Genomic DNA, 24,758 nt, shown 5'->3' with positions numbered 1-24,758 from the left:
TTTCTACCATGATTTCTATTCCCACACACTACAGCAATTATAATTGTTTATACTTTCAACTCTGAGTTCCCAGGCTCATTTTATCTTCTCCCGCCAGGTGCTTGCAGGGTTGTTTTATGTTATGAAGTCAGATTCAGGGCTTGGAAATTCAGCCCTGGGATCTGGCTCCATGACATGGCGCCCTCGTTCTCTTCGTCCTCCTCTTCGGTTCTTCTTTCATCATAGTTCTGAAACAAACCAAACAATAACTCTATGTGTCCATTTTGTCCAAAGTCCCCATATACTTTTTCAGTAAGCTGCGATGGAATACTGGGTGTATTTTCCCTAAACTTTTTGGCAATGCCAACTGGAAAGTCACTTCATTGATAACACCCTGTATTCTGAATGGTCCAATATATTTGGGGCCCAGTTTTCTTGAAGGTAGCCCCAATTTGATGTTTTGGGTACTTAACCACACTAGATCTCCTTTATTTAATTTATCGCCTTCCACCCTCTTTCTGTCTGCGAACGCTTTATACTTTTTGTGTGCTTCCTTTAAGGATGCAGTCACTTGACTCCAACATTCTAGCATTTGCGTTTTCCACTTCCCTGCCTCTGTTTCCTCATTTTCTGTCCACCTTGGCAACTGGGGTAAAGGCTGTATTTCATACCCGTAAACTACTTCAAAGGGGGTTTTATTTGTTGCTGAATGTATAGTTGAATTAAAGGCTAGTTCCGCAAAAGCCAACCACCTAGACCAGTCATTTTGTCTCAAGTTAGAGTACATTCGAAGGAACTGCCCAAGCGTTTGCTGAGTACGTTCTACCGCCCCGTTTGTCATGGGGTGAAAAGCAGAACTTAGACTCCTTTCTGCTCCTAGCATTTCCAAGAATTTTTCCCAAAATTTTGCTGTGAACTGTACTCCTCTGTCACTGACTACTCTACTGGGACATCCATGTAGTTTGTAAATATGATTTATGTACAATTCAGCTAGTTTCTCAGCCGATGGTAGTTTCGTCAGCGCTATAAAGTGAGCCTGTTTAGAAAACAGGTCTAATACTGTCCAAATATAACGATGTCCTTTGCTAACCGGCAGTTCTCCCACAAAGTCCATAGCTACACATTCCCAAGGTCTGGTAGGTTCCGCTACTGTTTGTAACAATCCCATAGGCTTCCCTCCTCCCGATTTATTTCTGGCACAATCATCACATTGAACAACATGATTCTTTATGTCCTTCCTCATTCCTGGCCACCAACAATGTTTTACTATTGCCTTTGTTGTTTTTGTAATTCCTGTATGACCAGCGCTCTGGTTGTTGTGAAAACGATGCAGAATCTTAATCCTTAATATTGCTGGGATATACAGTTTCTTGTTTACAAACCAAAATCCCCCCTTCTGTTCCCCCTTTTCTGCGTTGGACGCGATCCATTGATCTCCTTCATAAGACTGTTTAAGTTCATTTCCCCAGTTTCCTTCCCCGCCGAGTTCAACAAAAGCCATGTCCTCCTTTTGGGTTTGCGCTCTTGTCCTGACAGCTAAGCCCCATTGTTTGTCAGAGAATATTGTCCCCTCTTTTGCTGTGGTTATGCCTTCGTGTTGAGGCATGCGTGAAAGAGCATCTGCCAAGACGTTCTGCTTCCCTTGAAAAAACTTTAATTGGAAATCGAACCTGCTGAAGTATTGCGCCCATCTAATTTGTTTGGGGGACAATTTTCTAGGAGACTTTAAATACTGTAGGTTCTTATGGTCAGACCAAATTTCAAATGGGATTCCGCTTCCTTCGAGGAAGTGTCGCCAGCATTCTAAGGCTTTTAATATGGCTAATGCCTCTTTTTCCCATATTGGCCAACTTTTTTCAGTTTCGCTGAACTTCCGTGACAAATATCCACAGGGTTTTAAGTTCCCATTTTGATCTTTTTGCAATAGTACTGCCCCATACGCACAGTCTGAGGCATCGCAATGGATTATGAAAGGGTTCCTGATATCGGGGTGTTTTAGGATGGGTCCTTCAGTGAAGCATTCTTTTAAGGTTTCGAATGCCTTTTGGCATTCTGGCGTCCAACTCAGTTTGGCGCCAGGAGCTTTCACTTTTGCTGTCTCCCCTTTCCCTTTTGTTTTTAAAAGTTCTGTAAGGGGTGCGGTTATTTGCGCGAAACCTTTTATGAAGGGTCTGTAAAAATTTGCAAACCCCAGAAATGATTGTAATTGCCTCCTTGTTTGAGGCACTCCCCATTCTTTCACATCTGCTACTTTAGCTGGATCCATAGCTAACCCTTCTGGAGATATCCGATACCCCAGAAAGTCAATTTGAGTTTTATTGAATTCACATTTGGACAGTTTTGCGTACAGCTTTGCTTCTCTTAGTCTCTGCAAAACTTCCCGGACCAATTTTACGTGCTTTTCCTTATCTTCAGTTACAATCAAGATGTCATCAAGAAATATGAATACCCCTCTGTACAATAACGGGTGTAGTATTTCATTTATAAGCTGCATAAAGCATCCGCCTCCGTTTTTTAACCCGAAAGGCAAAATTTCGTATTCAAAATGGCCGAATGCGCAGGAAAATGCAGTTTTCCAAGTATCCTCCGGTTTGATCCTTAATTTATGATACGCTTCAATTAAATCCAGTTTAGTAAATATGCTCCCTTTCTTCAATACGGTAATTAAATCCTTGACTAAGGGCATAGGGTATTTATTGTCCTTAGTAATTGCGTTTAAATTTCGATAATCAATGCACAATCTTAGGGAGTTGTCTTTCTTTCTCCTAAATAACACTGGGGCCCCGAGAGGAGAATTGGATGGCTTAATGAAGCCTCGCGCCAGGTTTTTATCAATGTATTTCCTTAATTCCTCCTTCTCCTGCACAGACATGGGATACACTTTTGGTTTGGGTAAGTTTGCTCCTGGGGTTATTTCAATTTCTACTTCTATATTCCTTTTGGGAGGCAATTTACTGGCCTCTTTCTGATTGAAAACATCCACAAAGTCCCTGTATTCAGGTGGCAATAGCTGTGGGTCTATTTCCCCCGCTTCATCTTCCTCGTCCTCCTCTTCTGCAATTTTGCTTATCTCCCATTGCATCTGCTGTTCTTTGAATGCTAGGCTTTTTCCTCTCCAATCTACTTCAGGATTTGCCTGTTCGAGCCATGGTATCCCTAATATTACGTGGTATGTGGCAATAGGGGCTATCACAAAGGATATTCTTCCTTCCCATTTGCCTATTTTACATGGGATTCCTCGTATTTCCTTTGTAGATACTTCCCCAGCAGCGACTGATCCATCTAGCTGCGAAAATGCAATTGGGGAGTCAAGCGCCATCTGCTGGCATTTCAGCGCTCCTGCTAACTCCGGGGTTATAATATTTCTAGAACACCCACAATCCACAAATGCCTTGCAGGTGGCCCGATTTTCTAGCCCTGAGAGGCAGATGGGCACTACTATCATGCGGTTGTCCCGACTCACCAGTTTTTCTGAAGATTCTGGGGCCTGCACCTCCTCTTCCGCGCGCCTCCCGGTTGCTGGCTTGGGCTTTGGGGCTTTTGGCGGCTCCCCCTTCCGGGCCCAGCATTCTGCTGCTCGATGGCCCGTCTTCCCACATACAAAGCATCCCGGTTTAGGTTTGTTGTCGTCTCCTCTGGAGGGAATCCCCGGCCTCCCTCCGGGTCTTTCCTGCTTCCTCGTTTCTCCTCGACCCCTCGCCACCGGTCTTTGCTGGCCGCTGCCGCTCCTGAAGCGCTTTACTTGGGCCAGGGTGGATTCGACGCGCCCCGCTAGTTGAATCCATCCCTGGAGCGTTTCGGGGTCGTCTCTGTGCGCTGCCCAGCTGAAAATCTCGGGGCGCAGTCCCTCTTTAAATAACTCCACTTTGGTCACTTCAGACCATTCTGGTACCCTTTCCGCGAGGTGAAGGAATTCCTCTGCGTACTCGGGCACTGTTTTGTCCCTCTGCTTTATTCCTTTCAGCTGGTCTCGAGCCCTCAATTGCTCTAGCCGGTCTCTGAACCGGTTTTCCAGTGCGGCGAGGAAGCGGGGCACTGACCTCAGGCATGGGTCGCGTCTGGCATGAAGCTGCACATACCAGCTGGCTGCTCCTCGCTTTAGTGTGTTGCCGATGGCTCGAACCCTGCTTGCCTCGGAGGGGAATGTGTGTGCATTGTCTTCCATGTATCCTCTGATGCTAATTAGAAAAAAGTTCAGTTCATCTGATTCCCCTCCGTATTCTAGTTTGAGATCTTCCCTTCTAGGCATCCATTCTGCAGCCCGTTGATGCTGTCTGGGAGGCATGGGGAAGGGTTGCATCAGGTTTCCTCGGGCGGCTCCTTGGAACACGCCGCGCCCCACTCCGGTGGTCATTCTGCGCGGCTCCCGAAAGTCTGCCGCCGCTGTCGGCTCTTCCGCCCATCCGCATACTGGCCTTGCTGTAGCCCCCTCATCTCGCCTTTCCTCGTCGTACGGCACATCCTCCTCCTCTTCCTGGATCCCCCGCTCCTCTCCGCCTTCGTCTGCCAATCCACTGGACCCGATCCCTGGCCCCAGTGGCCTTTCCACCCCGACGCCCATTCGGGGGGTTGGGAGCTCTGTTGGAGATGGCGGCCTCAGAGTTCCCAGGGCTCCCTGACGCTCCACTTCTCGCGCCATTCTGTCCCGGAACTCCAGCTCCCGCCAGTATTCCTCATCTCCCTCGTCCCTTGCCGCCACGGGACTCTGCGTTGACGCTCGCTGGCCCCTCTGGCTCCAATCTCCTTCTTTACTTGGTTCTCTCTCGGCGCCATATCGGCTGGGCTCCTTTTGGAGATTCTCTTCCAATAATGGCACCAATCTCCCCACGGTTTCCGACAGCCTGGATAAATTAGTTTCCAGGATGGATAACCGCAGGGCCACGGTCTCCGGCATACTTCCTCCAGATCCCCAACTGGTTTCTGCAGCCGCAGAGACGCCTCTTCCTCCCCTGGGAATTCTCTGGGTCACGCCGTTCGGCCTGGGGTATCCCGTAGAGGAAGCTATGGCTTGCAGCGTTTCTTCTCTCTTCGGCCGGGCCCCTTGTAAAGGCCTCTCTGCCCCATTTGGGCTTTGATCTCCTTCTTCACTCATTATCACTTCACTGCGAATTCCGCAGGAGGGTGAGAAATGGATTCTCGACTTTAATGTCAGGCTCACTTCAAAGGATCAGTCTGAACGCAGATCAAAGATAGCTGCTCTCAAATTCAATCTTTATTGAAGAATACATGACTTTGGAAAAGTCGAGAATGACCTAATGTTTACATACATCTAATTTTATCACTTCTGATGCAACGCAATATCACACGCAAATATCATCATCAAGCCCCACCTTCTGGATCACATTTCTACCATGATTTCTATTCCCACACACTACAGCAATTATAATTGTTTATACTTTCAACTCTGAGTTCCCAGGCTCATTTTATCTTCTCCCGCCAGGTGCTTGCAGGGTTGTTTTATGTTATGAAGTCAGATTCAGGGCTTGGAAATTCAGCCCTGGGATCTGGCTCCATGACAAGAAACATCAGGAGTGGGCCATAAAGCCCAGAAAACTCACAGTAACCCAGTGATTCCAGCCACGAAAGGCTTTGGTAACACTTTGTACATATTCTTCCCAACTTTATCAACAGATCGCCACCAAAGGCTGAAAAAACGACAACAGTGTAGATATGGGTCTGCATATTTGATTCTAATTCATGGTGTGGTAACCAGCTCAGGACAAAACAAAGCCAGTTGAATGCTTTGGGGGCTTTTTTTTGCAAATCCAATCAGCCCATTCAAGTGATTTGTGAAAAGGTGGGGACTGGAAGAGTGCTAATGCACATCATCTGCTGGTGGGTATGTCCTTTGGTCAAAGCTTTTCCCAGTTTCCGGAGCCGGTCCGAAGAGAGGGCCCAGGGCAGATCCTGTTTGGACAAAAGACACAGATTGCAAACAGTAGCTCGCCTTGCCACAATGCGCAGCAACAATGAGCCCAAAGGCAGAAAGAGCATACTGTGTGCTAAAAATGGAAAGGAGCTCTGAAGAAGTAGGCCACTCCAAATGACTCCCTGGAAAGGGAAAGAGCTCCAACACCAGTGTCTTCGTGTTGTCGAAGGCTTTCATGGCTGGGATCACAGGGTTGTTGTATGTTTTCGTTCAGCACATTTTGCCTCCCTGTCCCTTTCAGCCTCTGCAGCCTCGACGGAGACTTCTGCATTCCTTTAGAACAGATTTGAGGTTGACACTCAACGTTAATTCAGAATCCCTCCATCAGTTGATACTCTCTCCTCAAAATAAAAACTCCAAAGTGGCCTCTACATTGTATCATTTGTGGTGTTATCAGAGCTAGCCCTAGGTATTTTTCAAGTGTAGGCGAACAGAATTTTGGCGCCCCCCCAAACCAATCACTGAGAAATAAAAGCATTGGATAAGGGAAAATGTTGGATAATAAGCAGGGATTAAGGAAAAGCCTATTAAACATCACATTACATTAATATTTTACAAATTAGGCACCAAAACACCATGTTTTACAACAAATCAACAGAAAAAGCAGTCTCGACTGCACCTCGGTATGTTTTGCGCTCGAAGCGACCGCTTACTTCGCCTCATTGTTGGACCGGCTCTGAGTTATGTGCCTGCATTTCAATTGTAACGTATGGCAACACTATCATAGGTTTCTCTCGGCAAGATTTATTCATAGGAGGTTTGCCATCAACCAACGGATGTCACCAGTGTCACCAAAGGCATCTCCACAGTTGAGTTGGGGACATTGGCCAACATCTGGGAAGGAATCCCACTGGAGCATTGCAGCACACCAAAAGACCTGGGAGTCACTCTGGACTGTGCTCTGACTTACAAGAAGCACTGCTTGACTATCAAGCAAAAAGTGGGTGCTGGAAATAACATTGTACGAAAGCTGACGGGCACAACCTGGGGATCACAACCAGACACAGTGAAGATATCTGCCCCTGTGCTTTGTTACTCTGCATGCCCAGTGTGGAATACATCTCATCACCAGAGCTGGCCCTAGGTATTTTTCAAGTGTAGGCGAACAGAATTTTGGCGCCCCCCCCCAAACCAATCATTGAAAAATAAAAGTGTTGGATAAGCGAAAATGTTTGATAATAAGGATGGATTAAGGAAAAGCATATTAAGCATCAAATTACATTAAGATTTTACAAATTAAGCACTAAAACATCATGTTTTACAACAAATCAACAGAAAAAGCAGTTCAATACCTTGCAGAGGCAGGCCGCAGGAGACAGGAGTTGCCTCAATGGCACCCTCAACAAGATGGCACCACAGGCAACTGCCTAGTTGGCCTGGTGGTTGAACCGCCTCTGCTCATCACGTTAAGACAGTGGATGTGGCTCCTAATGAGACATGCCGCACTGTCACAGGATGTCTACGCCCTAAACTGCTGGAGAAATTATACTGTTTAGCCAGTACTGCACCACCTGACATCCGTCCGGAAGTAGCAGCCAGTAATGAAAGGACCAAGGTAGTGACATCTCCAGCCCATCCTCTGTTCAGATATCAGCCAGCATGTCAGCGACTTAAATCAAGAAACAGCTTCCTAGGATCTACAGAAATACTCACAGCAAATGTGGCAGGTAAAAACCTGGAACCTCAATGAGTGGCTGTTATCAGATGAGTTACTCCTTCCTGGGCACACAGAAGACTGTGTGACTTGGAAGGCGCTGAACAGACAGCGCTCTGGGACCATGAGATGCAGAGCCAATCTTAAGAAATAACAACAACAACAACAACAACAACAACAACAACAACAACAACAACCTGGGCTATAAAGTGGAGTCCATGATATGAAAGTGTGGAAAAGAGCAAACCACAGACCACTGCAGCCTGAGCCCTGCCTGAGATCCCCGATTCGAAGCCAAATGTGCACCACAGATGTTTCCACCAACCTGAGACCCTCCAGATGCATCATTGATTGCTGAGATGATCAGGCAGACTTCAATAAATGGGAGTTGTGGTCTAACACATAAAAATGCCAGGCTGGACAAGCCTGCAACCAATCATTTCCCCTCAAATATTCCAACTATATCTGCAGTTTCCCAGCATCACTGCCTTGTTACCCCCTACCCTTGCCTTTAGAAGAGACATATGCCTAGCTGGCAAAGATATACATCCATATACAGCCTTTCTAAATGTGTTGCTGGAAAGTTCCTTTGCCAAGTTACACATGGATGGGGGCTCTTTTTATCCCCTCTCAATGACTTCACTTTGCACTATGCCAAACCCCTTTAAAGTCTCAGTTTCATACATCCAGGGCTTGTAATTTCCCCCATCCCCACCTCCCCTGAATAAATCACAGCAAGCAATGTAAATTTCGAACATAGGTCTGCTGTTTCACTTCCAAGATCTTTAAGGTTTCGTCCAAAAAAAATACTGAGCCATACATTCAGAACAGCCCCTTCTGGAAAACCACAAAAAAGTGGCGATTTCTTTGCCACCGAAGCATCCCGCAACATTTCTTTTGTATTCCTGAGCGGTAGTGATGTGCACACATGAAGAATAGAGATTCCTATTTCGCAGAGTGTGGAGTTTAGCCCTGAGAGGGGTTTTTGACAGGAAGCTTGAGGGGCTTTTGATCCTTCTACACTTAACTGCAACCGAGTTGTACAATTAGCACACTTGTGCATTGAACTAGAAGTGAGCAATAAGGTAGCACCACTGCACCAGCCAATGCTCAGCATGGGATTTGGAGTGGCGGCGGGGGTCCTTGTGAATTAATTATTTCCTTGGTACAGACATGCAGCTCAAGCAATGTTTTTTAGATGCCCTTCCTTGAATGCATGTTATCGGAAGCCCAGGGGCCTTTAAAAACCATTCTGCAGCCCCCTCTCTCCTTATATGGTACTGAACCGAATAAGTCTACAAGCTTCCCTTGTGAGGAAGCGTGTAGACTTATTTTTCCTTATTAAATAATTCCTGGGTTACTCAGCTGGTATTCCATTTCTCCCTGCTTCAAGAATCCCTCTGTCCTTGGTAGTAACATACCAAAGGGAGTTCTGTTTCTACCACAAGACCGCAGGAGTAGTTCCTAGAAGGCCCCATTAATATCCTATGCACACCCATCCTTGGTTACCTGGCCTATTTCTGTCAAATACAGAGAAGTCAGGAATTTGCTTTCCCTTGGCAAAAGATGGTGGTATTTCAGGTCTTTATGTGGCCATTTCTCGGTGAAGTTTACAAGTGTGGCATCACTTCAAAAAGGAGGGAAAGGGAAAGTAGGTTTGCAATGGCCAAATATCTCTGAGCAGTTATATAAACATGGGCTGAGAAGGCATCGAATACTCCAATCTTGGTGTAAGGCTTCTCAGCTCCTGAAGTTGGTATGAGTTGCTAAGAGCTCACCTATATTTTGGAATTGATGCAGTGTGACACTAGTGTAGCCCTCATGGCTCTCCAGAACTGCAAGCACTATCTCAACCAAGTTTTGATTAATATCCACACTGTCATTACTGTTCTCTTTGTTTACCTTTAACACAGCTGATTCTGAGAAGTTTGTTAGGATATTAATTCATTCTTTCTTTGAGTCATTGGGGTTTTCCAGGGTCAGGACAATATCATCGGCGAAAACACAAAGAATCAGAATAAGACGTGGCACCAGGCAAGGCTGTCCACTATCATCACTACTGTTTATTATGTGCATAGAGATGCTTATAAAACAAATACATGGGAACAAGGAGATAAAAGGTGTTCGGGCAGCAGGAAAGGAATAAAAGATCCGAGCCTTCGCCAATGATATTATCCACACTGTCAATACCTACCTTTCCACCAATTTCCATTGCAATAGCAGCAATAGCTGGCATAGTGGAAGCAACCAAGTTGGCCTACCTGCAAAGCCTAAGGTGCAGGGAAGTGATTGGTTGACCTGGATTGCAAATGGAAACTGTGGAAATTGAGGTGTTTGCTACTGGTTCATCTAATCCAAGGAAATCATGAAACAGGAGCCAAGAGAAGAAGCTATGTCATTGTTAGACCTTTATATAAACAAGACTGTGTCTGATGACCAAGTGAAAGCTCAGTTAGCACATCCACAGACTCCATTACCAGGATACGTATTTCCTGTGGATAAGAAGAAGTATCTAAGATTGCAACCCAAATGGTTCAGCAGATTCCCTTGGTTGGCCTACTCATGTCATGTACAAGATGTGCTCTGTAAGGACAGTGTGGTGTTTGGAGGAGAAGTTGGGGATAAAGGTGCTCATCAGAAGCTTAGTATATTGCCTCCTCTCCTACCAACCCACACAGCCTTTAAGATCTGCTGGGGAGGTCCTTCTCTCACTCCAGCCTTCGTCTCAAGCATGACCGGTGGGGACAAGGGAGAGGGCTTTCTTGGTGGTGGGCCCTTGGCTCTGGAACTCTCTCCCCAGGGAGATCAGACTGGCACCTATCCTGTCCACCTTTCTCAAAGACCTAAAGACATTGATGTTCCAGTGTGCTTTGTGGCCGACAAGGCTTTAAGAGGGAGCAGTAATTCAGGACCATTACCCGTGAAGACCTTTGCACAATTGTGGTCATTTCAGGGCCTTGTTGAGATCTTGTGCCAGATCAGGAGACACTGACCGCAAAAGTCATCTCAGGAGAAGAATTTTTTTCTGGCTACAGGCCTGGCTCAATGCTATGGTATCTTAGAAGGTGACATATTACAAGGTGTTCTCTGCCAAAGAGTGCTGGTCTCACACCAAATTACAACTCCCAGGTTTCCATAACATCGAGCCATGACAGTTAAAGTGTAGTCAAGCTACATTATATCTACAGTGTAGATATATCTGCAGCGTAGCTACATCTTGAGACATCTAAAGAGCCAAAGGATCTGTAATGACAACACCAGGTAGCCAGCATGGGAAGACAGAAAGCCTGTTTTCAGTGAAAGAAAAATAGGAAAATACTATAGCAGTGGGTTGGTACATATTAGAGGTGTGCATTCGTATAGAATTGCTGTTCATTTTGTGTAATTTCATTCGTGTTGTCTCATTTTCATATTCGTGTCCCGCCAATAAAAATGGGCCACCTATACGACACAAATTTTCATCTGGCTCATGAAAAAAACTAAAATTTTCAAACCATTGGCTGCCATGGGAGGCTGAAACGAAAGGAAACAACAGCAAATGAAAGAAAACATGATGGTTGTGCGACTTTTATTTTTATGTCACCTCTCGTTTCCTACGAAAATGTCATCATTCGTTTTGTGTAGACGCACGGTTGAAATGACAGGATAGAACGAAGGAAACGAAGGAAAAAAATTGTGCACACTTCTAGTACATATACCTGGGGGGTACTTTGAGTCTTTCCCCAAGCAGTAGATGGAAGTGCTTAAAGCTCTCCACCCATTTGTAATGAAAGGAGAAACACTCCCTGAAGAGGAGAGAGACCACAAAATATATATTTCCATCTTAATGAGATGGACAGCTCTGGCTCTCCCCTAGTCATTATGGCTGTAGGGAGATGCCGAGACCGCTTTCCACTCAAGATGAAAAGTTTCGGAGAAGGGGGAGAGAAGCTTCTCCTCTCTCCTTCCTTCCGCTTTCAGCTCCCATGCAACGAGACAGACATCCCCTTGTACGTGAAAGGGACTCCCCTCTCTCTTCCTTATTTACATCCCGTGAGGGGAGGGGGATTGGAGGGTTTCCTGGACGGGTGCCCAGGGTTTAACTTTCCCCACATGTGGAATGAATTTGTGCCACTGACAAAAGAGCGTTTGAGATTAAGGGATATCTTTAAACATGAGGTGGAAGTTCCATGCCCCCTGTCCGCCACTCTACCATCACCATTGGCAGGTGGAAACCCAGACAGACAATCAACACTGGCTAACACACATTTTGGTACCTCCAAACACTAGCCAAGCTTCTGGGCATTTTTGACCTACTGATTCCATAAAGAACACCAGTTTTCCCCTATCAGCCTTAGTTTTTTTAAATACAGGACATACCGGTATGCGATCTGTCACTATGAACTCATACATAGAAAATCATGATAACTATATCTAAGAAATTAGAGTTGATGTGGTCTAGCCAATACCACTTATCCAACACCGGGTACCCAAGCTAGTTATTAATATTATTATTTCCTTTCCTCCTCCCTCTCCTTCCCTTCCTTCCTTCCTTCCTTCCTTCCTTCCTTCCTTCCTTCCTTCCTTCCTTCCCTCCTTCCTTCCTTCTGTCCGTCAATCATTCTTTCCTTCCTTCCTTCTCTTCTTCCCTTGTTTTTCTTTCTTTCCCTAGCCTCTATGGATTGCCTCGTCCACTTCAGTGATTGCCTTGTCTACTCCATATTGCTCAGGTTGAACATCAATCTCCTTTTGGGAGAAGACTGAGGCAAAGAAAGTGTTGAGTAGCTCTGCCTTTCCCCTTCAGTCCTTGCCTCCTTCCTTCCTCCCTCCCTCCCTCCCTCCCTTCCTTCCTTCCTTCCTTCCTTCCTTCCTTCTTTCCTTATGTATTTATTTATTTAAAACATTTATATTCCACCCTTCTCATCCCAAAGGGGACTCAGGGCGGAGCTCGACATATATACAGCAAACACTCAATGCCGGCCAATTAACTCAGGACACCATGCTGACTCTGGTCAGTGGAGTAGGTTTCCTATTAATGCCTCATTGCACTGCCCCAAAGGCTTGGGGTCTTTACCATCTTTCTGAAGGACAGGAGGGAGGGGGCTGATCTAATCTCGCCAGGGAGGGATTTCCATAGCCGGGGGCAATCACTGAGAAGACCCTGTCTTTCGTCCCTGACAATCGCGCCTGTGATAGTGGCGGGAATGAAAGCAGGACCTTCCCAGAAGATCTTAGTTTCGCTGTGGTTCGGATAGGTAAAGTGGCCTGGGGCCATTTAGGGCTTTATAGGCCAAAGCCAGCACTTTGAATTGTGCCCGGTAGCAAACAGGCAGCCAGTGGAGCTGACGTAACATGACAGTTGTGTGCTCCCTATATGTCGCCCCTGGGCTATTTGTAGCTTTTGGACAGCCCCACATAAAGTGTGTTGCAGTAGTCTATCCTGGATGTAACAAGAGCATGGACCACTGTGGCCAAGTCTGACTTCCCAAGGTACGGACTATTTGTAGCTTCCAAACAATCTTCAAAGGCATCCCCATGTGGAGCGCATTGCAGTAGTCTATCCTGGATGTAACAAGAGCATGGACCACCATGTCCAAGTCTGACTTCCCAAGGTATGGGTGCAACTAGAACACAAGTTTTAATTTTGCGAGTCCCCCTAGCAACTGCCGAAACCTGGGGTTCCAGGCTCAGCGATGAGTCCACGTTCAAGGGGAGTGTATCCCCATCCAGCACAGGCTGTAACACTAGACCCTTTTCGGACTTGCAACTGACCAGGAGGACCTCTGTCTTGTCTGGATTCAAGTTCAATTTGTTCACCTTCATCCAGACCATCACAGTGTTCCTTCCATCCTTCCTTCATTCCTTCGTTCCTTCCTTCTAAAAAAAAACCTAAATATTTCCCCTTTGTTTTAAGGAAAGTCTTCATTTTGTCATCTCCCTAGGGTGGCACCCCATTTACACAAACAGTAGGACTACTTCTACTAGGGAGAGATTCACATTTGATTCAATATTGCTCCTATCTTAGTGGATAATACGGTAATATATCATACAAACTTCTCTGTAGTGTTTTCTCTTCCCTATCAAAATTACACAGATCAATAACAACAACAAAAACATTCTAGGTGCCTTCGTTTTGAGCCCTGTTCCTTGGCTTATTTGAGGTACTGATTCAGGAAGTTCATTGGATAGACCTCATCAGCTCTAGTTTCTTAGATATGGTTATTAGTGCTGTGCTTTTGTATGGAAATGCTGTTCGTTTTGTGTAGTTTCATTCATGTGGTCACATTTTCGTATTTCCTTAGACCTCACAACCTCTGAGGATGCTTGCCATAGATGTGGGCAAAACATCAGGAGAGAATGCTTCTGGAACATGGCCATACAGCCCGGAAAACACGCAACAACCCTGTGATTCTGGCCATGAAAGTCTTCAACAACACATTGATAAAGGGTTTGCTTTTCCAATTTGCACACAAGAATGGGTGCGTACATGTGCCTTCTGGCTGCAGCTCCTATTTCTCTACCGAGTCTTATTTCACGGTGGGGTGGGGGGTGCCCAGCTCCTCCAGTTGCCTTTCTTTGAGGCAGGCAAGTAGTAATTTATTTATGGACCATGCTAAGATCAATTGATCTGCCTCCCATTGCCATTGGAAGTGAGGCTGCAGAGTAAAAACTCTGCCGTGTCTTTGGCTGCCAGAACAAGCTGTTGTTCAAGTCTATTGTCATGGCACTCCATCTCCCATTACTCCCAGCCTATTTAGCATTAATAGGCCATTGCTTGTTCATGGTTCTGTCTGGGGATGACAGCAGATGTAAACAGATACATGTGGAAGCGGCAAAAACTCCATATGGCTATTGATTCAAGGGCTATCCTTTTGTTGGGCCTCACATAATATCGCTACAGTGTTCCCTCACTACTTTGCGGTTTACTTTTCATGGATTCACTGTTTTGCGGTTTTTCAATCTATATATATAAAAGAGTGATGGCATCAGGGCAGCGGACAAAACAACAAAACTACAGGCCCCCCAACCTCGAAATTTGACAACACAACCCATCATCCACGCCTCTAGGTTGATACAACAAAAAAGAAAAGAAAAATAAAGTCCTAATTAGAGGGAGAGGAATAATAGTTTTTATCCAATTGCTGCCAGTTTGAAGGCTAAGCTCCGCTCACTTGGTCTCCTAGCAACCTCCTCAGCCCAAGGGACAGGCACAGTTAGGCCTCACTTAGGCCTCTTCCACAGATTATCAGATTTTAACTGGATTATATGGCCCTTCCACACAGCTATATAACTCATTTAGAATCTTATATTATCTGCTTTGAACTGGATTATCTTGACTCCACACTGCCATATAATCCACTTCAGTGTGCATACTAAACATAAAGACAACCATACAACAGACATTCAATACCACCACTACCTCAACAATTTCTCACCAACACCACCAGACAATGCCACAGCAACGCGTGGCCGGGCACAGCTAGTCAACTCTAAAAGAGTATTATAAATAATAAAAAATACAATTTACAACCTAAGGAAGTAAGGAAGGAGAAGTCGAACGGAGAGAAAAGGAGGCCAAGCGGCAACAGGAGGAGAAGGAGGTGATTTATCAACACACAATTGGTTGATAAAGACTTAAAATAGTGTATAACTACTAAAATCTATATATATAAAAGGGTAATGAAATTTTGGCCTAGGACAAAACAACAAAACTACACATCCCAGAAACACTAAACTTGGCAGCACAACCCCTCATCCATGCCTCTAGGTTCATACAACAAAAAGAAAAGAAAAATAAAGTCCTAATTAGAGGGAGAGGAATAATTGTTTTTATCCAATTGCTGCCAGTTAGAAGGCTAAGCTCCGCCCACTTGGTCTCCTAGCAACTCACTCAGCCCAGTGGACAGACAGACTTAGGCCTCACTTAGGCCTCTTCCACACTGCCTATAAAATACAGATTATCTGATTTTAACTGGATTATAGTATATGACAGTGTAGACTCAAGGCCCTTCCACACAGCTATATAACCCATTTATAATCTTATATTATCTGCTTTGAACTGGATTATCTGGACTCCACACTGCCATATCTGGCAGTGCATTTTATACAGCTGTGTAGAAGGGGCCTCATATAATCCAGTTCTAAGCAGATAATGTAAGATTATAAATATAATATGTAATAATTACTGTGATATAATAATACAGAACAATATAATCTCTAAAATCAGGACAGTAAATAAAGAGCAACACTCTGAAAGCATAAGCCACAGCAACATGTGGCCGGGCAAAAAGCTAGTAATGTATAAATGTTAAAATAAATACAGCATCCCTACTTTGTGGATTTTCACTTATTGTGGGTGGTCCTGGAACCTAACCCCAGCGATAAGTGAGGGAACACTATATTCTGATACAATGTTCTGTATCAGAAACTAGAGCTGATGTAGTCTATCCAATGCAATTATTTGCAAGATGTTCCCGAAAATGCTGTGTCTAGTTAGAATTTCTGCAGAGCTGAGGAGTGGTTCCATCTAGGAATGTGAGGAAACTCCTTCCTCTATGGGGAAAATAAAAACTCCATCCTAAAAATAAACCCCTCTTTTATAGTTTCCCTTCAAGTTCTTGACCAGTTTTATGGGAGCGAGAAGCTGCCAAAGACGACGGAGTGCCACTTCATGCAACATTGCATTGGAGCCTCTGAAGTAGTTTAGCTCAGCATCACAGAAACCCCTCCATTTATGGTTTTTTCATGGTTTTTCCCCAGCCACTAATGCTTAGATACCAGTGGTTCCCAATCTGTGGTCTGAGGATCACCAGTGGTCCACAGGAACTAAAATACGGTCCTCACTGTTACACCATTGCCTCGAAAAGGGTTACAAATAATTTTTTGGTCAACTTTCGCTTCGGTGTGCTTATTTGGGGTACTGATTCAGAAAATTGCATTGGATAGACCACATCAGCTCTGGATTATTAAGTACTAGCTGTACCCAGCCACGCGTTGCTGTGGCGAAGTATGAGGCCCCTTCTACACAGCTGGATAAAATGCACACTGAAGTAGATTATATGGCAGTGTGGAGTCAAGATAATCCAGTTCAAAGCAGATAATATAAGATTATAAATAGGTTATATAGCTGTGTGGAAGGGCCTTGAGTCTACACTGCCATATAATCCAGTTCAAATCAGATAATCTGTATTTTATAGGCAGTGTGGAAGAGGCCTAAGTGAGGCCTAACTCTGCCTGTCCCCTGGGCTGAGTGGGTTGTATGGTTGTCCATGTTTAGTATGCACACTGAAGTGGATTATATGGCAGTGTGGAGTCAAGATAATCCAGTTCAAAGCAGATAATATAAGATTCTAAATGGGTTATATAGCTGTGTGGAAGGGCCTTGAGTCTACACTGCCATATAATCCAGTTAAAATCTGATAATCTGTGGAAGAGGCCTAAGTGAGGCCTAACTGTGCCTGTCCCCCAGGCTGAGTAGGTTGCTAGGAGACCAAGTGGGCGGAGCTTAGCCTTCAAACTGGCAGCAATTGGATAAAAACTATTATTCCTCTCCCTCTAATTAGGACTTTATTTTTCTTTTCTTTTTGTTGTATCAACCTAGAGCTGTGAATGATGGGTTGTGTTGTCAAATTTCGAGGTTGGGGGGCCTGTAGTTTTGTTGTTTTATCCGTTGCCCTGATGCCATCACTCTTTTATATAGATAGATAGATGGTTTTCTGTGGGCTGAGCCGATAGCAACTACTGGGTGGGATATGTTCTGTAGTAGAAACTAGAGCTGATGTGGTCTATCCAATGCAATTTTCTGAATCAGCATCTCAAGTAAGCAATCTAAAGTTGATCAAAAACTGATTCGTAACCCTATTGGTACTAAGGCGAACCTATCATGGCACCTAGGCTGAGAGTATGCAACCCTCCCAATAGATTTCCCTACCCAAGCCTTGGTCTCCCATGGTCCTAACCCGTCACTCAAAGCATTCATCCATTCTGGCTCCCCCGTTCCCTTGCTCTAGAAGAGAAAGAGATATCTTCTCCACAATCCAGCTCTCTGTGGCTCTCAGGACTTTCTCCCATTGTATTATACATATCCATTGGCCACGTGGTATGTAACGGATTGCTAAGAGTGTGGTCAATAAGAAAAGAGTGTAGCCTCTGTGAGGCTTGGCTCTGTTAAACTGTTGGAGATGATGCCTCAGCAAGAAAGCCATGCGTGGATAGAACGTTCACGGCTGGCTGTGGAATGTATTCATGGGATGTTATTTCCTTCTTGGTTTATCATAAAGGACATCTCAACACCTTGCGAGGTGGTATGGATTATGGGGAGCCCCGGTGGTGTAGTGGGTTAAAGTGCTGAGCTGCTGAACTTGCTGACCGAAAGGTCGGCAGTTCGAATCCGGGGAGTGGGGTGAGCTCTCGCTGTTAGCCCCAGCTTCTGCCAACCTAGCAGTTCGGAAATATGCAAATGGGAGTAGATCAATACCGCGTTTCCCCGAAAATAAGACAGTGTCTTATACTAATTTTTGCTCCCAAAGATGCTCTAGGTCTTATGTTCATGGGATGTCTTATTTTTTCATGAAGAAGAATTCACATTTATTGTTGAACAAAAAAATGAACATTTATATATATACTAGCTGTGCCCGGCCACGCGTTGCTGTGGCGTTGTCTGGTGGTGTTGGTGAGAAATTGTTAAGGTAGTGGTGGTATTGAATGTCTGTTGTATGGTTGTCTTTATGTTTAGTATGCATTTGGTTGTTTGTGTACTGTGAAAGTGGTGAGGGTAGAGGGGGTCTATGTCCCTGTGTAGTATTGTATAGTATTTAAACGTTGTCCATGTATTGTGAATGCTTGGATTGTGTCCTGCTGTATAGTAGAAAGGGTTGGGCTGGATGGCCCTTAGGGGTCTCTCCAAACTCTTGTGCCTGTTCCCTGGGCTGAGTAGGTTGCTAGGAGACCAAGTGGGCAGAACTTAGTCTTGTAACTGGCAGCAATTGGATAAAAACAATTATTCATCTCCCTCTAATTAGGACTTTATTTTTCTTTTCTTTTTGTTGTATCAACCTAGAGCCATGGATGATGGGTTGTGTTGTCAAATTTCGAGGTTGGGGGGCCTGTAGTTTTGTTGTTTTGTCCGCTGCCCTGATGCCATCACTCTTTTATATATATAGATTGTACAGTAGTTGTCATAATAAACCAGCTTAACCAGACAAACTGTGAATCCTATCAAGAATTTCTTGTTACTACCAATATTTACCGATCCTGCATGTTCTGGTGTTCTGTTTGGCGGGCATGCTTCCAAACAAAAACTTTGCTAGGTCTTACTTTTGGGGAAGGCCTTATATTTAGCAATTCAGCAAAAACTCTACTAGGTCTTATTTTCTGAGGATGTCTTATTTTAGGGGAAACAGGGTAGGTATTGCTCTGGCGAAAAGTAAGAGCCTTCCAAGCAGTTATGCCAGCCACATGACCTTGGAGGTGTCTACGGACAACACCGGCTCTTTGGTTCAGAAATGAAGATGAGCACCAACGCCCCAGAAAACCTTTACCTTATAGTATGGGGTATAGTATTAGTTAGGCCCATTTTAATAGTCACTCAAAAGCAACCAGAAACGACATTGATCTGACATCTAACATTTCCAATGGGTGCCAGTTAGCGGATAATTTACTGCATCTTGCTCCTCTCTATATATATAAGGAAAAGGTTTCCTCCTGACATTAAGTCCAGAGGGTTGATGCTCATCTCCATTTCTAAGCCAAAGAGCCGGCGTTGTCCGCAGACACCTCCAAGGTCATGTTGCCACCGGCATGACTGCATGGAGCTCCGTAACCTTCCCTCTGGAGTAGTACCTATTGCTCTACTCACATTGGCATGTTTTCGAACTGCTAGGTTGGCAGAAGCTGGGGCTCACCAGATTCGAACCGAAGTTCGGCAGCTCAGTGGTTTAACCTGCTGTGCCACCTGGGGCCCTATCTCTATCTCTATCTCTATCTCTATCTATAGCTATGTATAGAGAGAGTGTTGTATAGTGGTTTGAGCAGTGGAGTCTCAATTTTCCATTTTGCCAGGAAACCCACATAAGTTTGCCTTAGAGCTGCAAGAAAACACAAAAACACATACCCGGATATACTCAAGTATAAGCCAACCCACATATAAGCTGAGGCACCTAATTTTACCACAAAAAAACTGGGAAAACATTGACTCCAGTATAAGCCGAGGGTGGTAAATTTCAGAAATAAAAATAGATACCAATAAAATTACATTAATTGAGGCATCAGTAGGTTCAATGTTTTTGAATATTTACATAAAGCTCTAATTTAAGATAAGAATGTCCAACTCTGATCAAATCATTATTCTCATCTTCTTCAATGTAAATGTGCTTATGTATTCTTTTAATAATAACAGAGTAAAAAAATACATGTAATAATAACAATAATAAATACAGGAAAATAATACATGTAATAATAAATGTAGTAAAATAATAAATGCAATAATAATAAGATCAGAGTGAAATAATAAATGTATTAATAATAATAAAAATAGAGTAAAATAAATGTAATAGTAGCAACAATAATAGAGAAAAATAATAAATGTAATAATACCAATAATAATAGAGAAAAATAATAAATGTACCATATATTCCCGAGTATAAGCTGACCCAAAGATAAACCAACCAAGACCCTCACCCGAGTATTTATTTATTTATTTACAGTACAGTAGAGTCTCACTTATCCAACATAAACAGGCCGGCAGAATGTTGGATAAGCGAATATGTTGGATAATAAGGAGGCATTAAGGAAAAGTCTATTAAATATCAAATTAGGTTATGATTTTACATATGAAGCACCAAAACATCATGTTATACAACAAATTTGGCAGAAAAAGTAGTTCAATGCGCAGTAATGCTATGTAGTAATTACTGTATTTATGAATTTAGCACCAAAATATCACGATATATTGAAAACATTGACTCCAAAAATGCGTTGGATAATCCAGAACGTTGGATAAGCAAGTGTTGGATAAGTGAGACTCTACTGTATTTATATTCTGCCCTTCTCACCCCAAAGGGGACTCAGGGCGGATCACATTATACATATAAGGCAAACATTCAATCCCTTTAACATAGAACAGAGACAGAGACAAACGCAGGCTCTGAGCTGGCCTCGAACTCATGACCTCTTGGTCAGAGTGATTTGTTGCAGCTGGCAGTTGGCTGCTCACCAGCCTGCACCACAGCCCGTATAAGCTGAAGGTGGCTTTTTCGGTCTTAAAAAAAGGGCTGAAAAACTAGGCTTATACCCGAGTATATATGTATGCAATGTGCATGCATTTGCACACAAAGATATTAGCCAAAGATCCCCTCCTGGTTTCTATAGCAGCAGTGAAATATATTTGCATCAAAGCCTCTCCTTTTTAACCTTACAGCCTGAAAGGTAAGCAGATGCATATATTCCTGGACCTCTGAAGAAAACTGTCACAATGAATGGAGTTATCTTTTTGCATTGAAGGTGCTGCATTCCCAGCCTTTCCAAGCAATGTTTATCTTAATTTGGACACCGGGGTCCCAAACACGGAGATTCTAGGCACCGTGGAGCCTGAAAACACCCGGTGCCACCCCCATTGTCTCTTTTCTTCCCCACCTTCATTGGTGTGCAAGTCCATGTGTACGTTTGCCACCCGAACCCGCTTCCCATTCATTGACTCGCTCATGCATCTGCTGAAGCACCATGGAAACGCGCATCCGATGATTCCCAAATGACACCGCGGAACCGAGACAAAACTTCCAAACAGGGATGCACGGATCGCAAACTAAACGCATCTCGAGGCGGAAACTCGTACGTACACATATGTACAAAATTAAGTCAACATTCCCCCAGCTGTTTGCTAGAATGAAAGCTTACCTCCTTGCCGTTGGATATGTTTTATCGCATCCTGCTTTGTCCCAGTCGCCAGGGATGCTTAACAAAGCCGCCTCCGTCTTGCGCTCCTTCAGCAGAAAAGTTCTTCCTTTTCTGTTTCAAGCCAGAGAAAGAAAGAGATGCTGGACAGTGTAAGGCAAACTGTGGTTAGCGCAAACCGCTTCTGCTGGTTTATATAGCCGAGCGCCGATCCTTAGCTCACTTCACTGTAATGGGATGCCTTCGAGGCACAGCCTGGCTGGACGTTTCGGTCGGTCAATTAAAGGCACCGCTTGCCTCTGGATTTTTGTGTCTGCTCTCTGGTGGAAAAGGCACTCATATTTATAGAAGCGCGGTGGGACAAAAGACATTTGCATGCAATTTATGGTAGAAAGGGGGGGGGGGGCTAAAGAAACAACACTCCTCTTTTCATCACCAATGGGGAGAAGAGGGGGGTGAGAAAAGTCAGCTCAAGGCAGCCAATGACTCAGAGGGGGAGAAGACTTTGCTTTCCCTTCAAGGGTTTCTCTGCACATTGTTCACCCACTTGTGTGTGGGTTAGCCGTTTGCGGCCACCACCAACACCCCTAAAACACACCAGATTCTTCCGGCAGACATTGCTCGTGGCCTTGAACTTGTGAAGTGTGCCATCACGCACATGTGCAGGTGCGAACGGACTTCACACCATTCCTGAGCATCATCAAATGCTTTGGGTGACAGCTGACTCACTTAATCAATCCTCATTATCCAAATATGATGGCGTGTACTTTCTGAGTCTGAATGCCACACACACATGCACTTTCATTCCAAGGCAAGGAGGCAAGTTCTCATTCTTACTCTAGAGGAGGTGCTTGGCTGCAAGCAGGTGCATGCGCTTTTCGATCCTGCATGCCACACGCACTCTCTCTTTCCAAGGCAAGGAGGCAACAGGCATGTTATCATTCTTACTCTAGAGGGGGCTGCTTGGCTGCAAGCAGGTGCATGCACTTTTCGAGCCTGCATGCCACACACACACTCTCTTTCCAAGGCAAGGAGGCAACAGGTATGTTGTCATTCTTACTCTAGAGGGGGTGCTTGGCTGCAAGCAGGCGCGTGTGCTTTCCGGGCTGCAAGCAGGCGCATGTGCTTTCCGAGCCTGCATGCCACACACACGCTCTCTTTCCAAGGCAAGGAGGCAACAGACACATTCTCATTCTTATTCTAGAGGGGGTGCTTGGCTGCAAGCAGGCGCATGTGCTTTCCGGGCTGGCATGCCACACACACACACTCTTTTCAAGGCAAGGAGGCAACAGGTACGTTCTCATTCTTACTCTAGAGGGGGTGCTTGACTGCAAGCAGGTGCATGTGCTTTCCGGGCCTGCATGCCACACACACACTCTCCTTCCAAGGCAATGAGGCAACAGGCACGTTCTCATTCTTACTCTAGAGGGGGTGCTCGGCTGCAAGCAAGTGCATGTGCTTTCCGGGCCTGCATGCCACACACACACTCTCCTTCCAAGGCAATGAGGCAACAGGCACGTTCTCATTCTTACTCTAGAGGAGGTGCTAAGCTGCAAGCACACGCATGTGCTTTCCGGGCCTGCATGCCATACACACACTCTCCTTCCAAGGCAATGAGGCAACAGGCACGTTCTCATTCTTACTCTAGAGGGGGTGCTCGGCTGCAAGCAGGTGCATGTGCTTTCCGGGCCTGCATGCCACACACACACTCTCCTTCCAAGGCAATGAGGCAACAGGCACGTTCTCATTCTTACTCTAGAGGGGGTGCTTGGCTGCAAGCAGGCGCATGCGCTTTCCGGGCCTGCATGCAACACACATACTCTCTTTCCAAGATAAGGAGGCAACAGGCATGTTCTCATTCTTACTCTAGAGGAGGTGCTAAGCTGCAAGCACACGCATGTGCTTTCCGGCCCTGCATGCCATACACACACTCTCTTTTCAAGGCAAGGAGGCCACAGGTACGTTCTCATTCTTACTCTAGAGGGGGTGCTTAGCTGCAAGCAGGCACATGTGCTTTCTGGGCCTGCATGCCACACACACACTCTCTTTTCAAGGCAAGGAGGCAACAGGCACGTTCTCATTCTTACTCTAGAGGGGGTGCTTGGCTGCAAGCAGGCGCATGTGCTTTCCGGGCCTGCATGCCACACACATACTCTTTTTTCAAGGCAAGGAGGCAACAGGCACGTTCTCATTCTTACTCTAGAGGGGGTGCTTAGCTGCAAGCAGGCGCATGTGCTTTCCGGGCCTGCATGCCACAAACATACTCTCTTTTCAAGGCAAGGAGGCAACAGGCACGTTCTCATTCTTACTCTAGAGGGGGTGCTTGGCTGCAAGCAGGCGCATACACTTTCTGGGCCCTCAAGCCACACACACTCTCTTTCCAAGGCAACAGGCACATTGTCATTCTTACTCTAGAGGGGGTGCTTGGCTGCAAGCAGGTGCATGTGCTTTCTGAGCCTGCATGCCACACGCACACTCTCTTTCCAAGGCAAAGAGGCAACAGGTAAGTTCTCATTCTTATTCTCATCTGCAGGCAGGCATGTGCTTTCTGGGTCTTTACACCATGTATACACACACACTCTCTTTCCAAGGCAAGAGAGCAAGTTCTCATTCTTACTCTAGAGGAGGTGCTCAGCTGCAGGTAGGCATGCATGCTTTCTGGGCCAGAACGCCACACATGCACTCTCTTTCCAAGGTAAGGAGGCAAGTTCTTACTCTAGAAGAGGCGTCAGCAGTAGGCAGGTGTGTGCTTTCTGGGCCTGCATACCACACACACATGCACCACACTCTCTTTCTGAGTTATGGAGCACCACATGCTCACGAAAAGCAGGTGAGGAGCCATGATCGGCTCCCGTTTGCTTTTGTGTCGAGCTGATTTTGGGATGGGCCTTTCTGTTACATGCTCCCGAAGGTAAAGAAAGAACAGATGAAACAAAGGTAAACAGTTCCGTGCACAACTCTATTACCCAAACACATTTCCTTTAGAGATAGAGATTCAGAAGTATCTTACAATATCACTTATCCAACATAAACGGGCCGGCAGAACGTTGGATAAGCAAATATGTTGGATAACAAGGAGATATTAAGGAGAAGCCTATTAAACATCAAAATAGGTTATGATTTTACAAATTAAGCACCAAAAATCATGTTATACAACAAATTTGACAGAAAAAGTAGTTCAATATGCAGTAATGCTACATAGTAATTACTGTATTTACGAATTTAGCACCAAAATATCACCATGTATTGAAAACACTAACTACAAATATGCGTTGGATAATCCAGAATGTTGGATAAGCGAATGTTGGATAAGTGAGACTCTACTGT

At 45.0% G+C, this 24,758-nt stretch overlaps 1 protein-coding gene across 5 annotated transcripts in view; it reads right to left on the bottom strand.

Moving 5' to 3' along the window:
• Nucleotides 1–21,771, bottom strand: part of tnc (tenascin C) — an 85,141-nt gene extending 63,370 nt beyond the window's left edge. For 2 of the 5 annotated variants that reach the window (XM_062960743.1, XM_062960744.1), the window contains exon 1: nucleotides 21,435–21,771. The gene's annotated coding sequence lies outside the window, so the exon portion shown is untranslated. The remainder of the gene's footprint in view (nucleotides 1–21,434) is intronic. The other 3 variants (XM_062960746.1, XM_062960748.1, XM_062960745.1) reach the window with 2 other exon arrangements.
• Nucleotides 21,772–24,758: the final 2,987 nt, after the last annotated feature.

Source organism: Anolis carolinensis, unplaced genomic scaffold (assembly GCF_035594765.1).
Source record: "Anolis carolinensis isolate JA03-04 unplaced genomic scaffold, rAnoCar3.1.pri scaffold_7, whole genome shotgun sequence".
Classification (NCBI taxonomy): Eukaryota; Metazoa; Chordata; class Lepidosauria; order Squamata; family Dactyloidae; genus Anolis; species Anolis carolinensis.
Note: the sequence above shows the minus strand (reverse complement) of the source record. Positions and strands in the feature narration are given on the sequence as shown.